The sequence below is a fragment of the Nannospalax galili genome, unplaced genomic scaffold, assembly GCF_000622305.1.
Source record: "Nannospalax galili isolate Female #2095 unplaced genomic scaffold, S.galili_v1.0 scaffold346, whole genome shotgun sequence".
Taxonomy (NCBI): domain Eukaryota; kingdom Metazoa; phylum Chordata; class Mammalia; order Rodentia; family Spalacidae; genus Nannospalax; species Nannospalax galili.
Window position 1 is genome coordinate 3,868,887 of NW_008357637.1, and position 7,272 is coordinate 3,876,158.

Below are 7,272 nucleotides of genomic sequence, written 5' to 3' on the forward strand. Positions count from 1 at the left end.
CCATTCCCAGCACCCAATAGGTGGCTCACAATGGGGATCCAATATACTCTTCTGGCCTCCAAGAACACCTACACATAATGTGTATCATATGCATTTACCCATGCACATAGACAAAATTAAAAATAAAATATATCTTTAGCTGGGTATGGTGGTACACCCCTTTAGCTCTAGTGTTTAAGGGGCAGAGGCAGGTGGATCTTTGTGAGTTCCAGGACAGCCAGAGCTACAGAATGAGATCCTATCTCAAAACAACAACAAATCAAATAAATAAACAAAAATCTAAGAAAGAAAGAAAGAAAGAAAGAAAGAAAGAAAGAAAGAAAGAAAAAAGAAAGAAAGAAAGAAAGAAAGAAAGAAAGAAAGAAAGAAAGAAAGAAAGAAAAGAAAGAAAGCTAGCTGAGCTACGGAAATGAACATGCATACATTTATCTTCCTCTGCTCTTGACTGTGATATGACGTGACTAGGTGTTTCCTGATGTCTTGATTTCTCTGTTATGATGGACTGTGACCTGGAACTGTGAGCCAAGGTAAACCTTTTCTCCCCTAAGATGCTTTTTGTTAGGATACTTTATCATAGCAACAGAAAGGAAACTGGGACAGATGGGCATCCTTCCCATTGTCAAGGGACCAGGCTCACCAGAAAAATCCTAGGGAAGGTGATGTCCCAGGCTCCTCAGGACAAGCCACAAACACACTTCCTCCAGAGGAGCCATGGGTCTGCAGCTACACAGTGTGCCCCCTTATCCTACCTATTGAGTGGTCCCTCTTCTCTCTCCCTCCTCTGGCTTGGTGGAAATCTAGGAAGAAATTACATCCCTTATTTTTTTCAAACTGATCAGATATAATGTAGAGAACTTCTTTGGATCCTAATTTAAAATAACTATATAAGATATTTTCAGATGATCAGAAAACTTTAAATAGGGACTGCATATTAGGAAATATTTTAAGATTATCAAGTTTGGTATGTGGGATAATGATATTGTGATTATACAAGAAAATATCTAAAAGGTGCATGAGTCCTCTAAAAGGGCTAGAGAGATGGATCAGCAGTTAAAAGTACTTGATGCTCTTCCAGAGGAACTGAGTTCAGTTTCCAGCACTCAGGTGACTCACAACCACCTGTAATTCTAGTTCTAGGCTCTGACACCCTCTTCTGGCCTTCATGGGCCCTTGTACTCATGTGTACATACCCGCACCCACATATGCATGTAATTAAAAAATGAAATCTTTGTTTAAAGGTGTATGTGGGTATATTTAAAGGTGAACTACAATGTATGGGTTTTGTGGGGTTTTTTAAATTTTAGTTTTATTATATGTGTATGAGTGTGTTTGCCTGCAAGTATGTAAGTGCGCCTACCAGTGACATGCAAAATTCATGGAGGCCAGAAGAAGGCATTGATCTCCTGGAACTGGAGTTACAAACAGTTGTTAGCCACCATGTGGGTGCTGGGAACAGAACCCAGGTCCTCTGGAAGAGCAGCCAGTGCTCTTAACTGCTGAACCATCTCTCCAGCCCCAGGTTTTGTTTTCAGATATTTCAATATACAACAACAGAAGATAAAGCAACTATGGCAAGGTGTTGATGGTTAGACCTACAGAATACATATGTGGGATTCTTTGTAGAATTCTTTGTTCTTTATGTGCTATGAAAATGTTTTTATAATAGAGTTTAAAGTATAATCTTATCACAAAAGCACATAGAGAACCAAATATACACCCATCGCCAAGCCTCTGCAGTGACTGAATTCTGTACTTGGATGTGGGGATACAGAAGGAGATGACAAAGAGAGACCTCTCTAAGAGGGAGCCCACAGCTTTAACCAATGACCTCATGCAAGAAGGCAGAGAGAGCATCTCTCAGGACAAACCAGCCTCTGCTCCTACCTCTGGCTCCAGGGCTGTGGTTTCCTCTTATTCTTGAGCAGCTGGGAGCCTGTGAGAGGGAATGGGGGACACAGATCACATGCCACTGAGTGACAACTGAACAAAGTTCCTGCTAATACAGCTTCAGGCTGTGCCCACTGCCACCCCTCATCCCCCAGATCTCTGCACTGTCCCGTCAACATGCTGACCACCACCCTCCCTGACTTCCTCAATGGACCATCCTCCAGGAACAGCCCTATGGGTGTCCTCCTGCTGGACAATGGGTACAGATGGAAGCTGGAGACTGTCCTTTCATGGCCTTGGAGAAGTCTTCTTGCTAGAGAAGTTAAAATCAGCCTGACCCTCACTTACTCCCTCCCTGGTCTTGGCACCAACTCCCCCTTCCACTCTACCCTGGTCTGTGGCCTTGGACAGGCTTCTTTGCTGCCTTCCCTTTTCTATTTTCTGCCCTATAACAGAGGCTTTTCTCAAAAGCTAGTTTTCTTTCTGTTGTAAGCTATGCTGAATGCTTTTGTTTTAGGTATGTAAACTAGTTATCAATGATCAAAGCCACAGATTTACATCTTCATGCATACACATGTGGCATTCCCTGCTGGCCCCATGGTGGTACAGTGCTCTATGGGCCCTAATCGTCTTTACAGAGCTTGCCCAGGCCATTGACCGGGACAGAACCTACCTCCTTCACATCTGTCTCTGTTCAAGAACCAGGCTGGGATAGCATACGGACCCGGATTTTGCAGAATGGAAGCCACACATTCCCACTGCCCTCACTGAGTTCTCTGGCCTCTTGATGAAATATGCTGGGTATTTTGTTTTTCTCTATGTAATGAGAGAACGGTCAGGGCCTACTGAGGGCCATGCCTCTGTCCTTTTCTTAGTGCTGACCATGGCTCTCAGCCCACTAGAGAGAAAGGAAGGCCTTGTTTGCATGTAGAGCTAGTGAGAAACTTTCGTATTAAGGAAAGACTGCTCTCCCAGAAACAAAAACTGAATTTAAAAAAAAAAAAAATCTTAATTATGCTGGGCGTGGTGGTACATACCTTTAGTTCTAGCACTCGGGAGACAGAGGCAGAGGCAGGTGGATCTCTGTGAGATCAAGGCCAAGCCTGGTCTACATCGTGAGTTTCAGGCCAGCTGGGCTACAGGGAGAGTCCATCTCAAAAAGCCAGGGTGAAAAGTCTTAATTGTACTCCATCAGGCTTTGGTATCAGATATTCCTGCTGCATTTTAGATAAGCTGTCTACTTTTGCCTTTTCTTCTTCATGGTTTCATCTTTGTCTCAACAAAAGAAGATAATGAAAATACTGTAATTTTTTGTTTATTTCATTTCTGAAAGTAGCCTAGCCTGGCCTCCACCTTTGATATTCCTGCCTCAACCCTCCAAGTGTTGGGACCACAGGCATGCACTACCACATGTGGCCTGAAACTACAAGTCTGGCTGACAGAATTCACACTTTTATTTTTTAATTTCTACTCATGTTCTAGTGACTAATTAATACCTCAACACCACAGGATGGATATGTAATGGACAGGGCACAGATCAGCAGGAGTCCAACCGAAGTAACTGTTGTGATAACTTAGAAGTCTCATTTGGCAGTGAGCTCTCAAGAGTCCAGACACAGTCCACAGGAGACTGAAGAGGGCCAATGAATGACATTTGGAGGTATGAGGTATTAAAAAGCCAAATTTAGCAGCTGGGTATAGTACTGCACTTGTAACTCTTAAGCAAGAGGATCCAGGTGACATATCAAAATCCTGTATTTAAAAAAAAGACCAAATTTTAAACATTGAAAATGTTGACTAACTCTAATTAGAAGGTAAGTCCCTTGCAGGGAGGAGTCCATTTTGTACCTTGCTATAGCTTAGTGCCTAAGCCTGGGGCTGGCACATGACAGATACCTAAATTAACTGGGTACATGTACTGACATGCTTGGGAATTCTGGTCCCCACTTTCCCCGCTTGTTCCATTCTACCATATATCACCATTGTTGTATTTTACTTGAAGGTTAGAGGTTTTTTGAAAGCAGAAATAAATTCCCTTTCTTAGGATACACACCTCATCCACCTATGACTGAAATTTAGGAAACCTAAATTATCAAATAAATTATCTAATTTAGCTAATGAGTAAGCAGCTTAAAAACAAAAATCTTAATTAGGTCATGAGAAACACCATGGCCCATACAATAGAAATGAGCGATTGCTGGGCCTCCAGAAGGCCACCAGTGCCATGTGGCAGGGGAGTAAATTTCCTGCCCCAGAAATCTAGCAAAAGAATTCATTTGAGGATTGAAGTCTCAGAAAAAAAGACCCAAGGAAGCAGACCAAAAAGAGGAGGTCTTTTCTGGGGCCCAGAGATTAGGGGTATTTAGATATCACTTAAGAAAGGGACCCAATGGCATCTGGGTTTGTGCTGCAATTTGACTGTGTTCCTGCGATCTTGCTGATGGGAAGGAAGATCAGAAGACCCGCTGATCTTTACTGAAGGGGATTCAGAGGAATTATGGCCTACTCCCACTTGAAGAGAGAACAAGTCTAGGTCTTTTTTTGGTGTCAACTTCTATTGAAATATGCTGTTGTCAAATCAAAAAAGGGACAGATTCAGAATTTTACAACTCTGATGAAAGTGAAATAAAAGGAAATCCGTATCATCTTAATCAAAGCATGTGCCACCTGAGTCGGCTCCCTGTCTCAGCCCTTGGTATTGGTGACTCTCATGTGCTGGAGGTTAAGGGTTTGTTAAAGAAGATGGGTTTTGATTAAGTGTCACATTTAGTGTGATGTGACATGCTCTTTATCATTGCAAGGGAAGACTGGGGGCTGTGGGAGCTTTATACTTAGTTCCCAATATAAATTAGGAGTCTTGGGGAATAGATGCTTTGCAGTTGGCCTTGATCGTTCAAGGGCCCAGTGAATGTGTGTGCACACATGTACATGTGTGTGTTTGGAGAGATGGTAGAAAAGGCATCTTTTAGGTCTGTGCTAATGGGCTGGTTTCCCCTCTTGGAGTTTGACTTCCAGTTGTCATATATGGCTCTGGTTCTAAATTTGTCCTCATTTGTGAAGTGCCAGGCAAAGGTCTCCAGGCCTTTCACTCCTGTGGAAAGTCAGTGTTGCCACTGGATAGATTAGAAGATGAAGAAGAAAGAAGCATTCCAAGTGTCCGATGCCGTTTCCATCGGGAGCCCAGGGACAGTGTGTCCCCTCTATCAAAGAGAAAGGAGAACCAGCAGTGCCAGGGCCTCCTGCCTCTGATTCTAAGATATGCAACATACCTTCAAATTCCATTCTGATAATGGGATCAGTGAGAGCAGAGAGAGAATGGGGGTCAGAAAAGCCCTAGGCTGCTCTGGAGTGTTCATGAGACAAGAGAGATGGGGATGGGGACTAAGGAAAGCATCTCTGAAGATACCACCTCATGGCTACCCCATCTCCAGACTAATCTTCCTAAAGAGCCAGTTTATTGGGTCTATGGCCTGCTCAGACTCCTTCAACAGTTCTTCCCTTTCTTCCCATTGCCTACAGTGGAAAACCCACACTCCACCCAGCACTGGAAGCCCATCCTGGGCACTGGCAACTCCGATCATATGCTCACTGTCTCCCAAATGCCTGACCACAAACCTTGCCAGGGCCACACCCTGCCTGGAAAACTGTCCTGTTTCTCTTCCCAATGGAGCCCTACTCATCTTGCTCAGGCTAGAGGATACCCTTCCTGTTTCAGGAAGGAGTCACCGCCCACCAGGATAATCTCAACTTCTTTTATTTAATACAGTAATAAGAACTGAAAGCCTGCTTGGGCACCTGGGATGCGGTCAGAGCAGAACAGATCAAGATGTCTGCCTTCAAGGAGCCCGGCTGTAGTCCTGGGGGATCCTGATAGCAAACTGAATATGGAATGCAGGCACAGTACGGCAAGTAGCTGAGACCCTCCAGGGAAGGGGAGACCAGGAGCTAAGGGAGTTTGGGGACAGAGGCTGTTTGCAAATGTCCTCCAGTGCCTCACATGAATGGAGGTCTGCCAAGCAGACACCTGGAGATGGTAGTCGTAGAGCTGGGAACCTCTAGTTCTCAGACATCCAGAGGGGTGGCGCCTTCTTCTCCCCAGTTTCTGGTCTTTGGTAAGAATGGGGCTCCCCACTTGCTTCTCCAGGGGGCTTTGCAGGCAGCTAGGCTATGGGAAAGAATGTAGACAAGGGTGGGGTGTGATGGAAAATGCCTTTAATCCCAGCACTCAGAAGGCACATGCAAGCAGATCTGTGTTCCAGGTCAGCCTGATCTACATAGCAAGTTCCAGGCCAGCCTGGTCTACATAGGGAGTTCCAGGTCAGCCATGGCTTTATAGACAAAGAAAATATAAGAAAATCCATGATATTGAATGAATATATGTGTATCGCACATGCTGACTTATCATTTCTCCTGCTTAGTACTATCTGCCTCTCACTGTGATCTCCTCACCTCTTTCTAGTAATCATCTCCCTGGACCAACGTTCTCTTGCTCAAACGTTTAACCTTACAAATATGAGTTCCTGTTCCTACCTCTGTGACCGTGGGCGAGTTCTTTGGTCAGCCAGGGCCTTAGTTCAGTTATCTGTACAGTGGGTTATGGTAATGTTCTGTGGCTCACTTCCGATAAGCCATGCACAGTGCTGGGTACAGGACCTAGCACGTCTTTGACACCACACCTGGAAGGGTGCTCTGCTTCCAGGGTGAGTGCCCCCTGCTTCGTCTTTCTTCAGGGGCTGCTCCCTACCAGCTTCTGCCCTCCCCACAAGTGGTGCATGTTGTCTTGTGTGTGTGTGTGTGTGTGTGTGTGTGTGTGTGTGTGTGTGTGTTTGTGTGTGTGGTTTCCCCCACCCCTGCCTTGCCCCTCAGCTCTGGCTTTTCCTGCCCACACTTCCTCTTCTCAGCCACTTTCCATTTATTTCAGTTGCCACCCAAATTTCTCTAGCTCAGACACCGTCCCTCCTCCTACCTCACCTGCCAGGTCCAGACTCAAGTATCCACTGCTTGCTGAACACCAACCCAGACATCTCAGTGCCTTGTCTCCATGCAAATCAGCCTTGCCTTCCCCTCCATCCCTCCTCCCATCCTTTCCCTGATCCTGTATAATCCTCCCTCAATGTCCACAGAGATTGGTTCTAAGGTCCTCCACGGATACCAAAAGCAGTATCGAATCCCATATATAAGACAGTGTTTGCACATAACTTAAGCATATCCTCCCATATCCTTAAAATCATTTCTAGATTACATTATTATAATGCAATCTAAATGCCCCATAATTAGCTGTTATACTGCATTTGAAAGAATAATGACTAGAAAGAAGGTCTATGCAATTTACAATTTTTTATTGAATCAAGAATTTTGTACAATGTGTTTTATGTTCCAATCCCT